Source organism: Anomaloglossus baeobatrachus, chromosome 5 (genome assembly GCF_048569485.1).
Source record: "Anomaloglossus baeobatrachus isolate aAnoBae1 chromosome 5, aAnoBae1.hap1, whole genome shotgun sequence".
In the NCBI taxonomy this organism is placed as follows: Eukaryota; Metazoa; Chordata; class Amphibia; order Anura; family Aromobatidae; genus Anomaloglossus; species Anomaloglossus baeobatrachus.
In genome coordinates this window covers 277,133,856-277,158,267 of record NC_134357.1, presented here as the reverse complement: position 1 = coordinate 277,158,267, position 24,412 = coordinate 277,133,856, and the positions used below count along the sequence as shown (strand labels likewise).

Below are 24,412 nucleotides of genomic sequence, written 5' to 3'. Positions count from 1 at the left end.
TCCTTCCCCATCCCTTAGGGGCTCTGGGAGAAGTGGGATCCTATCCGGTCATCCAGGCACTGGGACCGGGCTCCCTCCGCAGCCCCTGTGGGATTCTGACGGACAGGAGACTGAGTATCATCAGGGACAGGGCCCTGCATCTACAGGTACTCTGTGTCCCCTTGGGGACGGTGCATGGAGCACCTTGATCTCAGACGCTGCAGCGACTGCGGTGTTGGTATGAGACCGGGACTACCGCGCCGACCGCGCCTGCTTGCCGGCCGCGGTTTTAACTTTAATCCCCGGCTTTTGCGGCCTAGTGCCTTAAACTCCCGCCCCCGGGCCTGCCAGTCAGGGGGAAGGGCGGGACGGTCGGTCTGACGCCGACAGTGAGGGCTGGAGCACACTTGGCTGTCCTCCGCCCCCCTCACTATTCACTCTGGGGCACCAGATTCCCGCACTTTTGTAGTTACGCCCACGGCTCCCTCCTCCCCTGTGAACGCCGACAGCCATGTTTTAAGCACATTCTGCCGGTGGAGGACTGGGAGACCCGAGGCAGGGAATCTGGTGGCCACACACTGCTTGAGCGGTTGGTAAGCCAGGTGGCTTCTTCCCACCGGTGCTGGGCCCCTTAGAGTGCTGAACTGTATATATATATATATATATATATATATATATATATATATATATATATATATATATATATATATATATATATTATATTTGTATACATTTTCTCGGTTCGGCTGTACTGTTAGCTTGTGGCTATATATCCCTCAGTGATCACTCTCCTGGGAGACTACAGCATGTCGTTCACAAGGAGCAAGGGTGCCAAGACACAGGGTTATTTTGCAACCTGTATCTCTTGTGCGGCTATGCTACCTGCAGGTTCCACCTACCCTCACTGTGAGCAATGCTCGGGCCCTGTGGCACTCGCTCAGCCGGAGCCTGGGGCACTGGTGGGACCCTCGGCCCAGGTAGAACCGCCGGCCTCCCCTGTCCAGGCGGCAGGGACAGAGTTTGCAGCTTTTGCTGAGAAACTCTGAGTCACTTTCACAATCCATGGCTCAGTCTATGGACAAATGGTCTGCTAAGATACTAGAAGCTTTGCAGACCAGACCGGCCCTTACACAGGACCCGGGCACTGCGGGATCGCCCCCAGGCCCCTCTCGGTCTGCGACGAAGCGTGCTCCTGGGGTGGCCTCTAGTTATTACGTGGAGGACTCCGGCACGGACCGCAGTCCCAGACCGGCTAAGCGGGCTCGCTTAGAATCTTCCCCCGACTTCATCACGCTGTTCGGGGTCTCAGCTTGAGGGCTCTCTAGAGGATGAGGCGGAGGTCGCAGCCCAGGACTCTGACCCTGACGTTGCTCTCAATCTTGATACACCTGAAGGGGACGCCATAGTAAATGACCTTATAGCGTCCATCAACCAGGTGCTAGATCTTTCTCCCCCAACTCTACCTATAGAGGAGTCGGCAGCACAGCAGGAGACGCACCAATTTAGGTTTCCCAAACGTACTCTGAGTGTTTTCTTCGATCACTCGAACTTCAGAGATGCTGTCCAGAAGCACAGGGCTTTCCCGGACAAGCGCTTTACTAAACGCCTTAATGACACACGTTACCCCTTCCCCTCTGACGTGGTTAAGGGTTGGGCTCAGTGTCCCAAGGTGGATCCTCCAGTCTCTAGACTGGCGGCTAGATCCGTAGTAGCAGTGGCTGACGGTTCAACGCTCAAGGATGCCACGGACAGGCAGATAGAGCTCCTAATGAAATCCATCTATGAAGCCATAGGCGCGTCCTTTGCCCCAGCCTTTGCAGCAGTGTGGTCACTCCAGGCTATCTCAGCTTGTCTGTCTGAGATTAATGCGGTCACCCGTACCTCTGCTCCGCAAGTAGCGTCTTTGACGTCTCAGGCGTCGGTATTTTCATCCTACGCCATGAATGCTGTCCTGGACTCGGCTAGCCGTAAAGCGGTAGCATCCGCCAATTCGGTGGCAGTCCGCAGGGCCATGTGGCTACGCGAATGGAAGGCAGACTCTGCTTCCAAGAAGTTCTTGACCGGTTTGCCTTTTTCTGGCGACCGATTGTTTGGCGAACAATTGGATGAAATTATTAAGCAATCCAAGGGAAAGGACTCGTCCTTACCCCAGCCCAAACCAAAGAGACCTCAGCAACGAAAAATTCAAGCGAGGTTTCGGTCCTTTCGGCCCTCAGCCAGGTCCCAATCCTCATCGTTCAACAGGCCACAGAAGAGCCAGAGAAACTCTTCTGCATGGCGGTCTAAGTCACGTCCTCCAAAGACCGCCGGAGGCACCGTCTCCAAGGCGGCCTCCTCATGACTTTCGGCCTCCCCAAACCGCATCCTCGGTCGGTGGCAGGCTCTCCCGCTTTTGCGACGACTGGTGGCCACATGTCCAAGACCGATGGGTGAGGGACATTCTGTCTCACGGTTACAGAATAGAGTTCAGCTCTCGTCCTCCGACTCGTTTTTTCAGAACATCTCCGCCCCCCGAGCGAACCAAGGTCATGGCATCCGTGGTGGCGGTCCTACACTCTCAGGGCCACTCGGTGATCCCTTACTTAGACGAACAGCGTTCGCTGCAAACAGGGGTGCAATCTCTCCTTCGGGCCCAGTCACACCCCTTGAGGCGCCTCATGCACTTCCTGGGGAAGATGGTGGCAGCAATGGAGGCAGTTCCCTTTGCGCAGTTTCATCTGCGTCCACTCCAATGGGACATTCTCCGCAAATGGGACAAGAGGTCGACGTCCTTAGACAGGAACGTCTCTCTTTCTCTGGCAGCCAAGACCTCTCTTCAGTGGTGGCTTCTTCCCACTTCCCTGTCGAAGGGAAAGTCTTTCCTGCCCCCATCCTGGGCTGTGGTCACGACGGACACGAGTCTGTCAGGGTGGGGAGCGGTTTTTCTCCACCACAAGGCTCAGGGAACCTGGTCTCCGACAGAGTCCTCCCTTCAGATCAATGTTCTGGAGATAAGGGCAGTGTATCTAGCCCTAAAAGCGTTCCATCGGTGGCTGGAGGGCAGGCAGATCCGCATACAGTCGGACAACGCCACGGCGGTCGCGTACATCAACCACCAGGGCGGCACTCGCAGTCGTCAAGCCTTCCAAGAAGTTCGGCGGATTCTGCTGTGGGCGGAGGCCACAGCCTCCACCATCTCCGCGGTTCACATCCCAGGCGTAGAAAACTGGGAAGCAGACTTTCTCAGTCGCCAGGGCAGGGACGCAGGGGAATGGTCTCTTCACCCGGACGTGTTTCAAGAGATCTGTTGCCGCTGGGGAACGCCGGACGTCTATCTCATGGCGTCTCGGCACAACAACAAAGTCCCGGCATTCATGGCACGGTCTCAGGATCACAGAGCTCTGGCGGCGGACGCCTTAGTTCAGGATTGATTCGCAGTTTCGACTGCCTTATGTATTCCCTCCTCTGGCAATGCTGCCCAGAGTGTTGCGCAAGATCAGGTCCGACTGCCGCCGCGCCATCCTCGTCGCTCCAGACTGGCCGAGGAGGTCGTGGTACCCGGACCTGTGGCACCTCACGGTGGGTCAACCGTGGGCGCTCCCAGACCGACCAGACTTGCTGTCGCAAGGGCCATTTTCCATCTGAATTCTGCGGCCCTCAACCTGACTGTGTGGCCATTGAGTCCTGGCTCCTAGTGTCCTCAGGGTTATCTCACGAGGTCATTGCCACTATGAGACAGGCCAGGAAACCAACGTCAGCCAAGATCTATCACAGGGCTTGGAGGATCTTCTTAGCCTGGTGCTCTGATAAGGGGTTTACCCCCTGGCCGTTTGCCTTACCCACGTTTCTTTCCTTCCTTCAATCCGGAATGGACAAGGGTTTGTCTCTCGGCTCTCTCAAGGGACAAGTCTCGGCGCTCTCCGTGTTTTTTCAAAAGCGTCTAGCCAGGCTTCCGCAGGTCCGCACATTCCTGCAGGGAGCTTGCCACGTAGTTCCACCTTACAAGCGTCCGCTGGAACCCTGGGATCTCAACAGGGTTCTACGGGCTCTTCAGAAACCGCCTTTTGAGCCGCTGCGCGATGTCTCTCTATCACGTCTTTCGCAGAAGGTGGCATTTCTAGTGGCAGTCACATCACTCCGAAGAGTGTCAGAGCTTGCAGCGCTGTCATGCAAAGCCCCCTTCCTGGTATTTCACCAGGATAAGGTGGTTCTGCGTCCGGTCCCGGACTTTCTCCCCAAAAGTGGTGTCCCCTTTTCATCTCAATAGATCTAGTGAGAGCACTCCGGATCTACGTGTCTCGCACGGCGCCACTGCGCCGTTCTGATGCGCTCTTTGTCCTTGTCGCTGGCCAGCGTAAGGGGTCGCAGGCTTCCAAGTCAACCTTGGCTCGGTGGATCAAGGAACCGATTTTTGAAGCCTACCGTTCTTCTGGGCTTCCGATTCCTTCAGGGCTGAAAGCCCATTCTACCAGAGCCGTGGGTGCGTCCTGGGCATTGCGACACCAGGCGACGGCTCAGCAGGTGTGTCAGGCAGCTACCTGGTCTAGTCTGCACACTTTCACGAAACACTATCAGGTGCATACCTATGCTTCGGCGGATGCCAGTCTAGGTAGGCTAGTCCTTCAGGCGGCGGTTGCCCACCTGTAAGAGGAGGGCCGTTGTTGGCTCTTTTTATCAGGGTATTCTTTTACCCACCCAGGGACTGCTTTTGGACGTCCCAATTGTCTGGGTCTCCCAATGGAGCGACAAAGAAGAAGGGAATTTTGTTTACTTACCGTAAATTCCTTTTCTTCTAGCTCCTATTGGGAGACCCAGCACCCGCCCCTGTTCCCTTCGGGCTGTTGTTCTTTTGTGTACACATGTTGTTCATGTTGAATTGTTCTTTCTTCGGCGCTCTATTGGGAGACCCAGACGATTGGGTGTATAGCACTGCCTCCGGAGGCCACACAAAGCAATTACACTAAAAAGTGTAAGGCCCCTCCCCTTCTGGCTATACACCCCCAGTGGGATCACTGGCTCACCAGTTTTCTGCTTTGTGCGAAGGAGGTCAGACATCCACGCATAGCTCCACTGTTTGTAGTCAGCAGTAGCTGCTGGCTCTATCGGATGGAAGAAAAGAGGGCCCATATAGGGCCCCCAGCATGCTCCCTTCTCACCCGCGGTGGTGCTTGTAAGGTTGAGGTACCTATTGCTGGTACAGAGGCTGGAGCCCACATGCTGTTTTCCTTCCACATCTCCTGGAGGGCTCTGTGGAAGTGGGATCTTGCCGGCCCCCAAGCCCTGGGCCGGGCTCCATCCACAGACCCATAGAACCTGCTGGATTGGGAGCGGGAGTGCCGTTCAGGGACAAGGCCCTGCAACTTTCAGGTACTCTGTGTCCCCGGCAGGCACGGACACTCTCAGGGCTTGCTGAGCGTTGTAGTGCGCCGGGGACAGTGGCGCTGTACGCTGGGGGTTAGGTCACTGCAGCTTTGCTGAGTGACGTTGTGTGTTGGGAACTACTGCGCCGACCGCTCCTGGAGCGGCGGCGCAGCTGCGACTTGTGGTGCGCCGGGGGCTTTGCGCCGACCGCGCTTTTACGGCGGCGGCGCTTCTAACTTTAGCCCCCGGCTTCCGCGGCCTAGCGCCGCTTCGTTCCCGCCCCCACCCTGTCAATCAGGGTAGGGGAGAGACGCTGCTCAATGGCAGCGCCGAGGGCTGGAGCTTTATTTACATGCTCCAGCCCTCTCACTAGGCACAAGGGGAAGCAGACTTCCCGCTCTTCGTCGGTGTACGCCCAGGGCCCGCCCCCCCTCTCCACAAGGACGCCGGCAGCCATTACACATGCGATCTGGCTGGGGAAAGGCAGCAGGCTCTGGGAGACCCAGACTAGAGGGATTTCTGGCGACCACACACCGCTCCTAAGCGGGCGGTAAGCTGCACAGTAGTGCTGGCCCCACTAGTGCCTCAGTGATATATTAGTGTACTTTTTTCTTGGTACCATATATATATATAGTTGCACTGTAAGGTCGCTTCTTGGCTGGACACCCTGTACTGCTCTGAGGAGGCAGCAACATGTCATCCGCAAAACGCAAGGCTGCCAAGGCACGGGCTGTGTGCACTGTTTGTACTGCATGTGGGGCTGATCTACCGGCAGGCTCCAATGATTCACATTGTGTGCAATGTTCAGTTCCAGGGGAACTTCGTCAGCCAGAGCCTATTGTGGTGGTAGCCCAGGCAGAGACGCCTGTGAACCCTGCCCCGGTGACGGGGACAGACTTTGCAGTGTTTGCTGATAAAATGTCTGAGGCTATGACAAAAATCCTGGAGACCTTGCAGGCCAGGCCAGTTCCTCAGACCATGGACACTGCTGTGGCTATGCTCTCTAGTCCCCCTCAGTTGGAACTAATCCGTACTTCAAGGGGGTCTCAAGCATCACAAGCTGAAGTCTCTGACTCAGATGACAGTCCCGCTGGGAAAGACCCTCGACGTCATCACACTGCTCAGGGTCTCAGCGAGAAGAATCTCTCTGTGATGAGACTGAGGACGGTGATCAGGATTCTAATCCTGAGGCCCCTCTCAATCTGGATGCCCCTGATGGTGACGCCATGGTTAATGACCTTATATCGGCGATTAATAGACTGTTGGATATTTCTCCCCCAGCTCCTTCAGCAGAGGAGGCAGCTGCACAGCAGGAGAAGTTCCATTTCCTGTATCCCAAGCGTAAATTAAGTGCTTTTTTGGACCACTCTGACTTCAGAGAATCGATCCAGAAACACGACGCTCATCCAGATAAGCGTTTCTCTAAACGTTCTAAGGATACCCGTTATCCTTTTCCCGCTGAAGTGGCCAAACGCTGGACCCAGTGCCCAAAGGTGGATCCCCCAATTTCCAAGCTTGCGGCTAGATCCATAGTCGCAGTAGAGGATGGCGCTTCACTTAAAGATGCCAACGACAGACAGATGGACCTTTGGTTGAAATCTGTCTATGAAGCTATCGGCGCGTCGTTTGCTCCAGCATTCGCGGCCGTGTGGGCACTACAAGCTATTTCAGCTGGTTTAGCACAGGTGGATGCTATCATGCATCCAGCAGTGCCACAGGTGGCGTCCCTAACTTCGCAAATGTCTGCGTTTGCGACCTATGCTATCAATGCTGTCCTAGAATCTACGAGCCGTACCTCTATGGCGGCCGCCAATTCTGTGGTTTTGCGCAGAGCCTTATGGTTAAAGGACTGGAAAGCAGATGCTGGTTCCAAAAAATGCTTAACCAGCTTGCCATTATCTAGAGACAGACTGTTTGGTGAGCCATTGGCTGAAATCATAAAACAGTCCAAGGGTAAGGACTCTTCCTTGCCACAGCCCAGAGCAAGTAAACCTCAACAGAAAAAGTGGCAGTCGAGGTTTCGGTCCTTTCGAGGCTCGGGCAAGCCCCAATTCTCCTCGTCCAAAGGGACTCAGAAAGGACAAGGGAGCTCAGATTCCTGGCGGGCTCACTCACGCCCCAGGAAAGCAAATGGAGGAACCGCTTCCAAGGCGGCTACCTCATGACTTTCGGCCTCCTCCCTCCGCATCCTCGGTCGGTGGCAGGCTCTCCCGCTTTTGCGACATTTGGCTGTCACAGGTCAAAGACCGGTGGGTAACAGACATTTTGTCTCGCGGGTACAGAATCGAGTTCAGTTCTCGGCCTCCACTTCGGTTCTTCAGAACCTCCCCACACCCCAACCGAGCAGATGCCCTGCTGCAGGCGGTGGACTCTCTAAGAGCAGAAGGAGTCGTGATCCCTGTCCCCCCTCTGGAACGGGGGCGAGGATTTTACTCCAATCTCTTTGTGGTTCCAAAAAAGGACGGCTCCTTCCGTCCTGTTCTGGACCTAAAACTGCTCAACAAGCATGTGAACGCCAGGCGGTTCCGGATGGAATCCCTCCGCTCAGTCATTGCCTCAATGTCCCAAGGAGATTTCCTAGCATCAATAGACATCAAAGATGCTTATCTCCACGTGCCGATTGCTACGGAGCACCAACGCTTTCTGCGCTTCGTGATAGGAGACGAACATCTTCAGTTCGTGGCTCTGCCATTTGGTCTGGCGACAGCCCCCCGGGTGTTCACCAAGATCATGGCAGCAGTGGTAGCAGTCTTGCACTCTCACGGACACTCTGTGATCCCTTACTTGGACGATCTACTGGCCTGACTGCGTGGCCATTGAGTCCTGGATCCTAGCGTCTTCAGGCTTATCCCAAGGGGTCGTTGCCACCATGAGACAGGCTAGGAAGCCCACGTCTGCTAAGATCTACCACAGAACGTGGAGGATATTCTTATCCTGGTGCTCTGCTCAGAGAGTGTCTCCCTGGCCATTTGCATTACCTACCCTTCTTTCTTTCCTCCAATCTGGGTTAGAAAAAGGTTTGTCGCTCGGCTCCCTTAAAGGGCAAGTCTCGGCGCTATCCGTCTTTTTTCAGAAGCGTCTAGCACGACTTTCTAAGGTGCGCACGTTCCTACAGGGGGTTTGCCATATAGTTCCCCCGTACAAGCGGCCGTTAGATCCATGGGATCTGAACAGGGTACTAGTTGCCCTCCAGAAGCCGCCCTTCGAGCCTCTGAAGGAGGTTTCACTTTCTAGACTATCACAGAAAGTGGCTTTTCTGGTAGCGATCACATCTCTTCGGAGAGTGTCTGAGCTAGCAGCGTTGTCTTCCAAGGCTCCCTTCCTGGTCTTCCACCAGGACAAGGTAGTGCTGCGCCCCATTCAGGAGTTTCTCCCGAAGGTGGTATCCTCTTTTCATCTTAATCAGGATATCTTTTTGCCTTCGTTTTGTCCTCATGCAGTTCATCGGTATGAGAAGGATTTACATTTGTTAGATCTGGTGAGAGCACTCAGAATCTACATTTCCCGCACAGCGCCCCTGCGCCGTTCGGATGCACTCTTTGTCCTTGTCGCTGGTAAGCGCAAAGGGTCGCAGGCTTCTAAGGCCACCCTGGCTCGATGGATCAAAGAACCAATTCTTGAAGCCTACCGTTCTGCGGGGCTTCAGGTTCCATCAGGGCTGAAGGCCCATTCTACCAGAGCCGTGGGTGCGTCCTGGGCATTGCGACACCAGGCTACGGCTCAACAGGTGTGCCAGGCAGCTACCTGGTCGAGTCTGCACACTTTCACCAAACATTATCAGGTGCATACCTATGCTTCGGCGGACGCCAGCCTAGGTAGAAGAGTCCTGCAGGCGGCAGTTGCCTCCCCGTAGGGGAGGGCTGTCTTGCAGCTCTAACATGAGGTATTTCTTTACCCACCCAGGGACAGCTTTTGGACGTCCCAATCGTCTGGGTCTCCCAATAGAGCGCCGAAGAAGAAGGGAATTTTGTTACTTACCGTAAATTCCTTTTCTTCTAGCTCTTATTGGGAGACCCAGCACCCGCCCTGTTGTCCTTCGGGATTTTTGGTTTGTTTGCGGGTACACATGTTGTTCATGTTGAACGGTTTTCAGTTCTCCGATGTTACTCGGAGTGAATTTGTTTAAACCAGTTATTGGCTTTCCTCCTTCTTGCTTTTGCACTAAAACTGGTGAGCCAGTGATCCCACTGGGGGTGTATAGCCAGAAGGGGAGGGGCCTTACACTTTTTAGTGTAATTGCTTTGTGTGGCCTCCGGAGGCAGTGCTATACACCCAATCGTCTGGGTCTCCCAATAAGAGCTAGAAGAAAAGGAATTTACGGTAAGTAACAAAATTCCCTTCTTTGGTTCATGGTTTCAGTTCTCCGAACATCCTTCGGATTGAATTTACCTTAGACCAATTTATAAGTTTCCTCCTTCCTGCTTTTGCACCAAAACTGAGGAGCCCGTGATGCACGGGGGGCTGTATAGGCAGAGGGGAGGGGTTACACTTTTTAAAGTGTAATAGTTTGTATGGCCTCCGGAGGCAGAAGCTATACACCCAATTGTCTGGGTCTCCCAATAGGAGCTAGAAGAAAAGTAATTTACGGTAAGTAAACAAAATTCCCTTCTTTGTTTACTTACCGTAAATTCTTTTTCTTATAGTTCCGACATGGGAGACCCAGCACCCTCCCTGTTGCCTGTTGCCAGTTCTTGTTCTGTGTTTTTTCACCGGCTGTTGTTGTAGACAGAGGTTCCGGTTGTTCCGGGTTTTACTCTATCTCTACTTGTGGGTGGATGTCCTCCTTCAGCTTTTGCACTAAACTGGCTCGATTTGGTCATCCAGGGGGTGTATATGCTCGGAGGGAGGAGCTACACTTTTTAGTGTAGTACTTTGTGTGTCCTCCGGAGGCAGAAGCTATACACCCATGGTCTGGGTCTCCCATGTCGGAACTATAAGAAAAAGAATTTACGGTAAGTAAACAAAATTCTCTTTATTTAAACAAAACATTAATACTTTACATTTTTTCGTTATTGAATTTTTTTTATTTTTTTTTTTCTGGACAACACCTTCCCTTTGCCTGATGATTTGAACTGTACATAACCATGCTCTGTATAACAAAAATCACAGTCTCTTATTAACACCAGTAGTGGGCTGGCTTTATTAGGAGCAGCATCCTGACAGGTATAGGGCTCATCAGCAGACCCCTGGCTGTCACAGCAAACTGTCGCATGTTGCTGAGGGGGCCCCATGGGCAGCGCTTTGTAGATGCTACTGTTCAAGTTTGACAGTGTGAGGCAAATCCCGGGATATGAAGATGAATTATGACTTCCAGTCATAATCGCTCATCACTCCCTGGCAGTGCCCCCCTCCCTTCTTGTTCTCAATGTCCAGCATCTGTGAAGGTGTTACACCTCCATGGCCATCTCCTGTGATATGGAGATGAGATGATGTGGGAACAATGGACACAGGATGACTCCCTGCCGTGACCCTGTGGTAGGAGCTGCTATCTCATTAGCAAGCTTGGAAGTATCCAGACAGAACGACTCCAGTAAAAAATGGTTCATATCTCGCAAGCCATATTTCCGATAAATATGGCAACCATAAAAATGGTGTCTCCGCATGCGGACGATGCTGGCACACCCTTTTTATGGGAGTGGGAGCTTGGGAAATACCCCAGGCGTGATATCAGCCAATGTGGAACTAGTAGACAAGTCATGAAACCTCTCATTCTGTAGCTAAATTCATAACTGTCACAATGAGAGCATTGGCGTCCGCCTACGACGCTCCCAGGCCAAGTTATGGCCATATTCCATGTTGTGGATTTGGTCCATAACTCCAGCCAGGGGTGGAGCAGTGCTCCCTCTGAGGTCACGAAGGTAGGGGACCTGGATTTGCCCAGGTTGATAACCCTACTTCGGCCATTTTCCAGTGTTCTTTCGCTGGGGGTCACGTGCAGGAAACATCTGTGGGAGTTCCTAGAAACCTGGTCTACAGCGCCCCCCTGTGGCCAGACGCACAAGGTAACTGATTGAATTGCATACCTGTTTGTAAACCATGCTTTATCTGTAACTGTACTCTGACATATGTATATTCTGTAGATTCCCTATTGTATATATTGTAGTTTCTAGTGTGCTTTAGGCTGATTAAATTATATAATTAATCTTGGGCTGTTCTGTTATCTCGATCTTGAATCCCACGTCTGTGTGTTCGGCTAATAGTTACCGTGAAGCGGTTGGTGGCAGCGAGTTGTGCCAAGGATTATTGTGGGGAGGCCAGTGAGATCCGGGGAGGTTTTATATATTCCGCCCGCGGAGGTCGGGGGAATATATACCCTACTCTCACCGGGGACCCTTCAATAATCGGCATAAGTAGTATAGCGGCCTCCTTGCTTATTGTCGGGCAATTCCATAATTGGCCTGACTATAAGAGGGGCGCTAGAGAGCGCGTCACGTGCTCTGTCTGTCGGTCGGGAGGTATAAAGGAGGGGTGACCCCCACTTGTTACCCCCCGATTGTGACGTACTGGTAGCCAGCGCGGGGGATTTCTGAGTGACCCCCCCGGTGGTTTGTGACATATTGGTGGCAAGCGGTGGGATCGAGATAATAGTGTGTGTGAGTGTGAGACCCATACTCCCAGACACTAAAGACTGCCTGCAGCAGCTGTGGCTGCTGGGGTCTTCAGACTAGCTCAACACTAGAGTGTCAGAGTGCAGATACTGTAAGGTGTGTGGAGGCATCAGGTGTCAGTTCTGTGTCAGTGACCAAAGTCTGCAACAATGGCTGAGAGCACCAGGAGCAAAGCCAAAGGAATGGCCGATGCTCAGGCCAGAGACGATGAGGAGGTTGTCCACGAGCCCTCCAAGAGCCCGACGCCAGAGAACAGCTCTGCAGAGGACATTGCACAACCTGGCACTGCTGGACAAGATGAGGAGGAGCTCGCCCAAGGGTCCTCAACGAGCCAGATGCCAGTCCTCCGCTCTGAAATGGACAGTGAATCACCAGGCTCCGCAGCGGGCCGCAGATCACCACGTGCCATTCCACCGAGCCGGGGAGGCTCGGATAGCCTTCTTCAAATGGCTATGGCCCTTCTCCAGGCTGGAGACCAGGAGGGCTACAAGGAACTCCTGGCAGAGCGCAGGGCAGAGCGGCAGGCGGCGCGTGACGCTGAGGCTGCGGAGCTTCAAGCAGCGCGTGAGGCTGCGGAGCGGCAAGCAGCACGTGAAGAGCGACGGCAACAGGCAGACCGTGACCACCAGCTGCAGCTAGCTCAGCTCCGGCCCTCATCAGCCACACGTGACCTTCAAGACACCAAACTTCCAAAGGTCCGTGTTGAGGACTTCCCTGTGCTGGAGAAGGATGGAGACTTGGACTCTTTCCTGACTGCTTTTGAACGGACTTGCTTGCAGCACCATCTGGACAAGGATCAGTGGGCCAAATACCTGACCCCCCGTCTAAGGGGTAAGGCCCTGGATATCCTTGGGGACTTGCCTGCTGAGGCAGATCAGGGCTACGACACCATCAAGCGGGCCCTGATCCAACAGTACAACCTCACTCCGGAGTCCTACCGCAAGAAGTTCCGGACCCTGCAAAAGGGACCAAAGGACTCCTGGGCTGACCACCGGCGGGCACTTGCCCGAGCTGCCGACCACTGGACCCAAGGCCTGCAGCTTTCCACCGGACCGGAGATCCTGGACTTGTTCATCACGGAGCAACTCTTGTGGAACTGCCCTGAGGATCTCCGCCAGTTCATCCGAGACCAGAAGCCAAAGGGGTCCACGGCTACAGCTGCCCTGGCCGATGACTACACCAACAATCGGGCTCCTGAGGCCAGGAGAGCAGCCACCAGCAGCACCTGGAGAGGGGGTAAGATGAATTCTACGACTGCCCCACCTGCCCCTAGACTGCAGGGGGTGTCCCCCTCAACTCCCCTCTCCAGGCCCGTGGCAGAACCAAGACGGTGCCACCAGTGCAACCTACCTGGACACTTCAAGGCCATGTGCCCTCAGCGTCCCAAGGCCCCGGCTCCGTCCCAAGGGCCGCCCAAGGTGTATTGTGTGGGTGGGGGTGGTGGTAGGTCCCTGGACAGCTTCCAACCTGTCACCGTCGGCCGGTCTGTGACCATAGGACTGCGAGACAGCGCCTCGGAGGTGACTCTGGTGCGGCCTGACATGGTGTCCCCCCAAGACTTGATCCCGGGAAAAACCCTCGCTGTCTCCGGGATTGGAGGCATTGACCCGGCGCTGCCTGTTGCTGACATTTATGTGGACTGGGGCGCAGGGCGAGGGGTGAGGGAGGTGGGGGTAACTGATCGGATCCCTGCAAACGTGCTACTTGGGACAGATTTGGGGCAGATAACCTCCCAGTTTGGGCCCCCCCCAAGGGCTGAACCTTCAGCCCGTACTGACATGACTCCTAACAATGTTAATGTGTTATCTATGAATGATGTAAGGGAGGAGGGAGTGAACTCTGATTTTCTTTTTCGCTCCTAATTGGGAGACCCAGACAGTGGGTGTATAGCTACTGCCTCTGGAGGCCGCACAAAGAACTACACTTAAAAGTGTAAGGCCCCTCCCCTTCTGGCTATACACCCTCCCGTAGGAGTACGGATTCCTCAGTTTTAGCTTTGTGCGCAGGAGGTCAGACACGCACGCATAGCTCCATTGTTTTTAGTCAGCAGCAGCTGCTGACTATGTCGGATGGAAGAAAAGAGGGCCCATACAGGGCTCCCAGCATGCTCCCTTCTCACCCCACTGTATGTCGGAGGTGTTTGTAAGGTTGAGGTACCCATTGCGGGTACGGCGGCAGGAGCCCACATGCTGATTCCTTCCCCATCCCTTTTTACAGGGCTCTGGGTGAAGTGGGATTTACTGGTCTCCAGGCACTGAGACCGTGCTCCATCTACAGCCCCTGGAGAAGATGCTGGATGGAGCGGAGTACATCAGGGACATGGCCCTGCTTCCTCAAGGTACTCTGTGTCCCCGTGCATTTGGCGCTCACACCGCAGCATGCTGGGTGTTGTAGTGCGCCGGGGACATCAGCGCTGCGGCGCTTGTGCCATGGCCTCATTCAGCTTCGCTGAAGCAGGCACACTTCTGGGAATCGGTCGCGCCGGCCGCTGGGACGGGACCTCTGCTGGACGTGACCCAGGGTGTACCACCTGTGAATGCTGTCCAGGTGACAGGAACTGAGTTTGCAGCTTTTGCTGACAGAATGTCTCTCACTATGTCACAAATTCTTGACACATTGCGAGCTAGGCCTGTACTTCAGGCCACGGACACTGTGCAATCATTGCCCCCTGGTCCACCTCAGCTGAATTACCTCCAAGCTCCGGGACGGGCACATACACCTCAGGGTGAAGACTCTGACTCGGACGATGGCCCCGGGCAGCCTAAGCGGGCTCGCTATGACGGGCCTTCACATTCATCTCAATGGTCAGGATCCCAGCGAGATGAATCTATGGGTGATGAGGCGGACGTAACTGATCAGGATTCTGATCCTGGGACCGCTCTCAATCTAGATACACCAGATGGTGACGCCATAGTTAATGATCTTATATTTAACATCAATAAGATGTTAAATATTTCCCCACCAGCTCCTCTTGTAGAGGAGTCAGCTTCGCAGCACGAGAGAATCCATTTCAGATACCCTAAGCGTACATTAAGCACTTTTCTGGACCACGCTGACTTTAGAGACGCAATCCAGAAACCCCACGCTTATCCTGAAAGGCGTTTTTCTAAACGGCTTAAAGATACACGCTATCCTTTTCCCCCTGAGGTGGTCAAGGGTTGGACCCAGTGTCCAAAAGTGGATCCTCCAATTTCCAGGCTTGCAGCTAGATCCTTGGTTGCAGTTGAAGATGGAGCGGCACTTAAAGATGCCACTGACAGGCAGATGGAGCTCTGGCTGAAATCCATCTATGAAGCGATTGGAGCGTCGTTAGCGCCATCTTTTGCGGCCGTATGGGCACTCCAAGCTATCTCAGCCGGGCTTGCGCAAGTCGACTCAGTCACACGTGCATTTGCCCCGCAGGTAGCACCATTGACCTCGCAAATGGCGGCATTCGCGTCGTACGCGATTAATGCTGTTCTTGACGCTACAAGCCGCACGGCAGTGGCGTCAGCCAACTCCGTTGTTTTGCGTAGGGCCCTGTGGTTAAGACATTGGAAAGCAGATTCTCATTCCAAGAAGTGCTTAACCAATTTGCCTTTTTCTCGTGACCGATTGTTTGGAGAGCGTTTGGATGAAATCATCAAACACTCCAAGGGTAAGGACTCATCCTTACCGCAACACAGACAAAACAAACCCCAACAGAGGAAGGGTCAGTCTGGTTATCGGTCCTTTCGAGGACCGGGCAGGTCCCAATTCGCCTCGTCAAAAAAGACTCAAAAAGACCAGAGACGCTCAGATTCTTGGAGGTCTCAGTCACGCCCAAAAAGGACAGCCGGAGGAACCGTTGCCAAGACTGCGTCCTCCTGACTTGCAGTCTCCGATTCCCACACCCGCGGTCGGTGGGAGGCTTTCCCACTTTGGCGACATTTGGCTGTCACGCGTCAAAGACCGTTGGGTGAGGGATATTCTGTCTCACGGGTACAGGATAGAGTTCAGTTCTCGTCCGCCAACTCGTTTCTTCAGAACTTCTCCACCACCAGACCGAGCCGATGCTCTGTTGCAGGCGGTGGCCGCTCTAAAGGCGGAAGGAGTGGTGACCTCCGTCCCTCTTCAGGAACAAGGTCACGGTTTTTACTCCAATCTGTTTGTGGTCCCAAAAAAGGACGGATCGTATCGACCCGTCCTGGATCTAAAGTTGCTCAACAGACACGTAAAAGTCAGGAGGTTCCGGATGGAATCCCTACGCTCCGTCATAGCCTCAATGTCTCAAGGAGATTTTCTAGCATCAATAGATATCAAAGATGCGTATCTCCACGTGCCGATTGCACCAGAGCATCAGCGTTTCCTACGCTTCGTCATACACGACGAACACCTGCAGTTCGTAGCGTTACCTTTCGGTCTGGCAACAGCCCCCCGGGTCTTCACCAAAGTCATGGCAGCAGTAGTAGCTGTTCTGCACTCGCAGGGTCACTCGGTCATCCCGTATCTAGACGACCTGCTTATAAAGGCACCCTCTCAAGAGGCATGCCAGCACAGTCTGAAGGTGGCACTAGACACTCTCCAGAGTTTCGGGTGGATTATCAACTTTCCAAAGTCTCATCTAACCCCGACCCAATCTCTGACTTATCTTGGCATGGAGTTTCATACTCTCTCAGCGATAGTGAAGCTTCCACTGGACAAGCAGTGCTCGCTACGGACTGGAGTGCAATCTCTCCTTCAGAGCCAGTCGCACTCACTGAGGCGCCTCATGCATTTCCTAGGAAAGATGGTAGCAGCAATGGAGGCAGTCCCGTTCGCGCAGTTTCATCTGCGCCCTCTACAATGGGACATTCTACGCCAATGGGATGGGAAATCGACGTCCCTCGACAGGACTGTCTCCCTCTCTCAGACTGCCAAGGACTCTCTGCGTTGGTGGCTTCTCCCCACCTCATTGTCACAGGGAAAGTCGTTCCTTCCCCCGTCCTGGGCAGTGGTCACGACGGATGCGAGCCTATCAGGGTGGGGAGCGGTGTTTCTCTACCACAGGGCTCAGGGGACGTGGACTCAGGAAGAGTCCACCCTGCAGATCAATGTTCTGGAAATCAGAGCAATCTATCTTGCCCTGCGAGCCTTCCAACAATGGCTGGAAGGCAAGCAGATTCGGATCCAGTCGGACAATTCCACGGCGGTGGCGTACATCAACCACCAAGGGGGAACACGCAGTCGCCAAGCTTTTCAAGAAGTCCAGCGGATTTTGACGTGGGTGGAAAGCAGAGCGTCCACCATATCCGCAGTTCACATCCCAGGCGTGGAAAACTGGGAAGCAGACTTTCTCAGTCGCCAGGGCATGGACGCAGGAGAATGGTCCCTTCACCCGGACGTGTTTCAGCAGATCTGTTGCCGCTGGGGGACGCCGGACGTCGATCTGATGGCGTCACGGCACAACAACAAGGTCCCAGTTTTCATGGCACGGTCTCACGATCACCGAGCACTGGCGGCAGACGCCTTGGTTCAGGATTGGTCGCAATTCCGACTCCCCTATGTGTTCCCACCTTTAGCATAGTTACCCAGAGTTCTCCGGAAAATCAGGTCCGACTGCCATCGAGCCATACTCGTCGCTCCAGATTGGCCAAGAAGGTCGTGGTACCCGGATCTGTGGCATCTCACGGTAGGCCAACCGTGGACACTACCAGACCGTCCAGATTTGCTGTCTCAAGGGCCGTTTTTCCATCTGAATTCTGCGGCCCTGAACCTGACTGTGTGGCCATTGAGTCCTGGATCCTAGCGGCCTCAGGTTTATCTCATGAGGTTGTTGCCACAATGAGACAGGCTAGAAAACCATCCTCAGCTAAGATCTATCACAGGACGTGGAAGATATTCTTAGCGTGGTGCTTGGCTCAAGGGTTTTCTCCCTGGCCATTTGCATTGCCAATTTTTCTTTCCTTCCTGCAGTCTGGGTTGGAAAAAGGTTTGTCGCTTAGCTCTCTTAAGGGTCAAGTCTCCGCGCTATCCGTATTCTTTCAGAAGCGCTTGGCACGGCTTTCTAAAGTACGCACGTTTCTCCAAGGAGTTTCTCATATCGTTCCTCCTTACAGACGGCCATTGGAACCCTGGGATCTGAACAAGGTTCTCATTGCTCTCCAGAAGCCGCCTTTCGAGCCTTTGAAAGAGGTTTCCCTTTCTCGGCTTTCACAAAAGGTAGTTTTTCTTGTGGCGGTCACGTCTCTTCGAAGAGTGTCCGAGCTAGCGGCGTTATCTTGCAAATCTCCCTTCCTGGTGTTTCACCAAGACAAGGTAGTACTGCGTCCAATTCCAGAGTTTTCTCCCAAGGTGGTTTCTTCCTTTCATCTCAATCAGGATATCACTTTGCCATCTTTGTGTCCGCATCCAGTTCACCAATTTGAAAAGGGTTTACATCTGTTGGACCTGGTGAGAGCACTCAGGATTTACATTTCTCGCACGGCGTCTCTACGCCGTTCTGATGCGCTCTTTGTCCTAGTCGCTGGTCAGCATAAGGGATCGCAAGCTTCCAAATCCACCCTGGCGCGGTGGATCAAGGAACCAATTCTTCACACATACCGTTCTGCTGGGCTTCCGATTCCATCTGGACTGAAGGCCCATTCTACCAGAGCCGTGGGTGCGTCCTGGGCATTGCGGCATCAGGCTACGGCTCAGCAAGTGTGCCAGGCGGCTACCTGGTCGAGTCTGCACACGTTTACCAAACACTATCAAGTGCATACCTACGCTTCGGCAGATGCCAGCCTAGGTAGACAGGTCCTTCAGGCGGCGGTGGCCCACCTGTAGGAAGAGGCTGTCTGACAGCCCGTTCATGTGGTATCTTTTTACCCACCCAGGGACTGCTTTTGGACGTCCCACTGTCTGGGTCTCCCAATTAGGAGCGAAAAAGAAGGGAATTTTGTTTACTTACCGTAAATTCCTTTTCTTCTAGCTCCAATTGGGAGACCCAGCACCCGCCCTATTTGTTCTTAGGGTTTCGTTTTTCGGGTGCACATGTTGTTCATGTTGTTTCTTAAGTTCTCCGATCTTGTTATCGGATTGAATTTGTTTTTGAAACTGTTATTGGCTTTCCTCCTTCTTGCTTTGGTACTAAAACTGAGGAATCTGTACTCCTACGGGAGGGTGTATAGCCAGAAGGGGAGGGGCCTTACACTTTTAAGTGTAGTTCTTTGTGCGGCCTCCAGAGGCAGTAGCTATACACCCACTGTCTGGGTCTCCCAATTGGAGCTAGAAGAAAAGGAATTTACGGTAAGTAAACAAAATTCCCTTCTTTCTGCTTGCATAGACACACACTCAGCTGCAGCTGTGACAGGGGAGGGGGTCAGAGAAAGGTGTGACAATGCCTCTACAAGTAATCAGCCTGTGAGCTGGGATCTGTTGCCCTCTGCAGGGATAAGCAGAGAGCAGGGTGCTGCAGGGGGAGGACCAGTGTGTGGGGTGGGGGCTACCACAGCAAATGTGGGGTCCCCAGAGATTTCACAGCGGGGTTCTGTTGCTGCAGGAGGGGAACAGGCAGGTGAGATTGGGGCCGGTCCAGGAGCGGAAGTGCTCCCAGGTAAGATCTCGGTGCATGGTTCCCCCACAACCGGGGTGTCAGGAAGCCAGGTAGGTCTGCCTGAACCGGCGACTTGGTCAGGAACGGAGGATGAGCAGGCACGACCCACGGTCGCAGCGGCTGTGGCCGCTGTCACCCGCAGTGGGAGTGCTGGAAGCCAAGGGGCCTCCCGGAGGTCCGATAGCTCTTCCCCTTCTGACCAAGTGGCAGCCGAGTCAGGCGGAGGCCAGGACACAGGTCCCGGGGGTACTGACCGAAGATGTGACAGTCTCGTCGATTCTGGCCACATCTAGTCAGGGGTTTCAGGCAGCGTTAGAAGCTGACGACAGCCTGAAAGCTCTCAAGGAGCAGGCGGCACAGCCTCCCTCGGACTCGGACCCGAGTGGTCTGGGACCAAGGACGGCTGTACCGGGCCACGGTCCAGCAGGGTTCACCGGAGGCGTGGCCCAGGGACCGACAGTTGGTGGTACCCTATCCGTTCCGGACGGAGTTGTTGCGGATCGCACATGAGATTCCGATGGCCGGACACCTAGGGATCGCTAAGACCAAGGCCAGGTTAAACCAGCATTTCTACTGGCCAAAAATGGGGGGCCGATGTGGCTGCCTACTGCCGTTCGTGTGAAACCTGTCAGAGAGTGGGGAAGGCGGGGGCCACACCCCAAAGCCCCACTAGTATCTCTGCCAATCATCGATGAGCCTTTCAGGAGGGTGGCTGTGGATCTGGTCGGCCCGCTGGCCATCCCCAGCAGCTCCGGGAAACGCTTCATACTGACGGTAGTGGACTATGCCACCCGGTACCCAGAAGCAGTGGCCTTGTCGTCCATTCGGGCTGACAAGGTGGCCACCGCATTGCTGGAGATTTTCTCCCGAGTGGGTTTTCCCCAGGAAATGCTCACTGACCGGGGGACCCAATTCATGTCCCAGCTGATGGAGGCCCTCTGTAAGCAAGTCCAGGTGCGACATCTGGTGGCCAGCCCGTACCATCCACAGACTAATGGCCTGTGCGAGCGGTTCAATGGCACCTTAAAGCAGATGCTTAAGATGTTGGTCGACTCCCATGGGCGTGACTGGGAGCGGTATCTCCCACACCTGTTATTTGCTTACCGGGAGGTTCCACAGGCCTCAACAGGATTCTCACCGTTTGAGCTCCTGTACGGGCGACGTGTGCGGGGCCCCCTGGCTCTGGTGAAAGAGGCTTGGGAAGGGGATTTGGCCACCCCTGGAGTGTCGGTTATCGAGTATGTCATGCGCTTCCGGGACAAAATGCAGGCCTTGACGCAACTGGTACACGACAATATGGCTCAAGCCCAGGCCGATCAGAAGCGTTGGTACGACCAGAACGCTTGTGAGAGGACCTACCAAGTGGGTCAAAAGGTGTGGGTACTGGTCCCCGTACCACAGGACAAGCTTCAGGCAGCCTGGGAAGGCCCATACCTCGTGTACCAGCAGCTCAACCCTGTGACGTACCTGGTCACCCTGGACCCTGCCCGTGGAAGGCGGAAGCCCTTCCATGTGAACATGATGAAGGCACATCATGAGCGGGAGGCATGTGCGCTCCCCGTGTGCAACCTGCCCGAGGAGGGAGAAGCGGAAACCCTCTTGGATATGCTAGCCCAGGTTAGGGCAGGCGGATCCATTGAGGATGTGGAGGTTGGCCACCAGCTCTTGGAGGACCAACGGTCCCAGCTGTGGGCCACCCTCCTCCCCTTCCGGGGGTTGTTTACCAACCAGCCCGGAAGGACTGACTTGGCTGTCCATCACGTGGACACTGGGGATCATCCCCCGATCCGGCGTTCAGCATATCGGGTCTCCCTGGAGGTGCAGCAACACATGCGCCAGGAGATTGACGAGATGCTGAAGCTGGGGGTGATCCAGGCATCCAACAGCGCTTGGGCCTCGCCTGTAGTCCTCGTCCCTAAGAAGGACCGAACCACTCGGTTCTGCGTGGACTACAGGGGGCTCAATGCTGTCACGGTCGCCGATGCGTACCCAATGCCACGCATCGATGACCTGCTCGATCAGTTGGCCGGGGCTCAGTACCTGACCATCATGGACCTGAGCCGGGGATATTGGCAGATCCCCCTGACTCGCAAGGCCAGGGAACGCTCTGCCTTTATTACCCCATTTGGACTATACGAGTCCACGGTGATGCCATTCGGGATGAGGAATGCCCCTGCCACTTTCCAGCGGATGGTCAACACCCTGCTCAAGGGACTTGAAGGGTACGCGGCCACGTACCTGGATGACATTGCCGTCTTCAGTCCCACCTGGGAGGACCACCTAGAGCATCTAGCACAGGTGCTCAGGCGGATCCACCGGGCAGGTTTGACCATCAAGCCGGGAAAGTGTCAGCTGGCCATGAGCGAGGTCCAGTACCTCGGTCACCGGGTAGGCGGGAGAACACTGAAGCCCGAGCCTGAGAAAGTGGAGGCCATCGCATCCTGGCCCACCCCCAGGACCAAGAAGCAGGTGATGTCCTTCTTGGGGACCGCCGGGTACTATAGGAGGTTTGTTCCACGCTATAGTAGCCTGGCAAAGCCCTTGACGGACCTCACCAAGAAGAAGCTGCCCTCTGCAGTCGATTGGACAATGGACTGCGAGACAGCCTTCCAGGCCCTAAAGGACGCCCTGTCCAGCCCGCCCGTGCTACAGGCAGCCGACTTCACGCGGCCGTTTGTAGTACAGACCGACGCCAGTGACTTCGGCCTCGGTGCGGTGCTCAGCCAGGTGGACTCTGCGAGCCAAGAGCACCCAGTCTTGTACCTGAGCAGGAAGCTGTTACCAAGGGAAGTGGCCTATTCCACGATGGAGAAGGAGTGCCTGGCCATAGTGTGGGCCCTGCAGCGTCTGCAACCCTATCTATACGGGCGCCACTTCATCGTGGAGACGGACCACAATCCCCTCAGCTGGTTGCACACCGTCTCTGGGACGAATGGGCGATTGTTGCGATGGAGCCTTGCGCTCCAGCAATACAACTTCACCATTCGCCACAAAAGGGGCCGTGACCACGGTAACGCAGACGGGCTGTCCCGACAAGGAGAGGTCGCGGACGGGCGCACGGGGGAACACCGGAGTGTGCTGCCCCCTAGCGCCCTCAAAAGGGGGGAGGTGTGAGGCAAATCCCGGGATATGAAGATGAATTATGACTTCCAGTCATAATCGCTCATCACTCCCTGGCAGTGCCCCCCTCCCTTTTTGTTCTCAATGTCCAGCATCTGTGAAGGTGTTACACCTCCATGGCCATCTCCTGTGATATGGAGATGAGATGATGTGGGAACAATGGACACAGGATGACTCCCTGCCGTGACCCTGTGGTAGGAGCTGCTATCTCATTAGCAAGCTTGGAAGTATCCAGACAGAACGACTCCAGTAAAAAATGGTTCATATCTCGCAAGCCATATTTCCGATAAATATGGCAACCATAAAAATGGTGTCTCCGCATGCGGACGATGCTGGCACACCCTTTTTATGGGAGCGGGAGCTTGGGAAATACCCCAGGCGTGATATCAGCCAATGTGGAACTAGTAGACAAGTCATGAAACCTCTCATTCTGTAGCTAAATTCATAACTGTCACAATGAGAGCATTGGCGTCCGCCTACGACGCTCCCAGGCCAAGTTATGGCCATATTCCATGTTGTGGATTTGGTCCATAACTCCAGCCAGGGGTGGAGCAGTGCTCCCTCTGAGGTCACGAAGGTAGGAGGGGACCTGGATTTGCCCAGGTTGATAACCCTACTTCGGCCATTTTCCAGTGTTCTTTCGCTGGGGGTCACGTGCAGGAAACATCTGTGGGAGTTCCTAGAAACCTGGTCTACAGCGCCCCCCTGTGGCCAGACGCACAAGGTAACTGATTGAATTGCATACCTGTTTGTAAACCATGCTTTATCTGTAACTGTACTCTGACATATGTATATTCTGTAGATTCCCTATTGTATATATTGTAGTTTCTAGTGTGCTTTAGGCTGATTAAATTATATAATTAATCTTGGGCTGTTCTGTTATCTCGATCTTGAATCCCACGTCTGTGTGTTCGGCTAATAGTTACCGTGAAGCGGTTGGTGGCAGCGAGTTGTGCCAAGGATTATTGTGGGGAGGCCAGTGAGATCCGGGGAGGTTTTATATATTCCGCCCGCGGAGGTCGGGGGAATATATACCCTACTCTCACCGGGGACCCTTCAATAATCGGCATAAGTAGTATAGCGGCCTCCTTGCTTATTGTCGGGCAATTCCATAATTGGCCTGACTATAAGAGGGGCGCTAGAGAGCGCGTCACGTGCTCTGTCTGTCGGTCGGGAGGTATAAAGGAGGGGTGACCCCCACTTGTTACCCCCCGATTGTGACGTACTGGTAGCCAGCGCGGGGGATTTCTGAGTGACCCCCCCGGTGGTTTGTGACAGACAGCACTTAACAAGTTAGTAGCCACAGGCAGTTCTCTACTACATTCGTGGCTGTCTGACGCACATGATGGCTGAGTAAATTCAGCCACTATATGCAAAGATGTCTGTGTCTGGGCCTGCATCAAAGAAGGTCACACAATATACATTGTACTGATGGGGTTTAGAGAGAATCTGTGAGCAAGTTTTTGCTGTGTAATTTTGTCAGCAGCATGATGTAGGGACAGAGACTCTGTGCAGTAGTTATAATGGAGTCCCAGTTTTCTCTGCTGCTGATCTAGCAGAGCTCGGAATGTTGAGCCCTGTGTAACTCTGACCACACCACTGATTGGCAGCTTTCTGTCTATATTGATAGAAAGCTGTCAATCAGTGGAGGGGACTTGATTGGACTAAAACACAAGGAAGCGTGATAAAACACTGATTTTATTGAAATGCCTTATAAGTGAGACATCACAGTAATCAGAGTCTCTCTGCCTACATTATGGTGCAAAAAGCCTGCTGACCGATTCCCTTTCATGTATTCGGAGAGGAGCTCCGAAAAAGACCGATAAGAGTT

At 54.2% G+C, this 24,412-nt stretch overlaps 1 protein-coding gene across 3 annotated transcripts in view; it reads left to right on the top strand.

Annotated features, from left to right (window-relative positions):
* Positions 1–24,412, top strand: part of HGS (hepatocyte growth factor-regulated tyrosine kinase substrate) — a 126,242-nt gene that overhangs the window by 62,168 nt on the left and 39,662 nt on the right. The window lies entirely within an intron of this gene.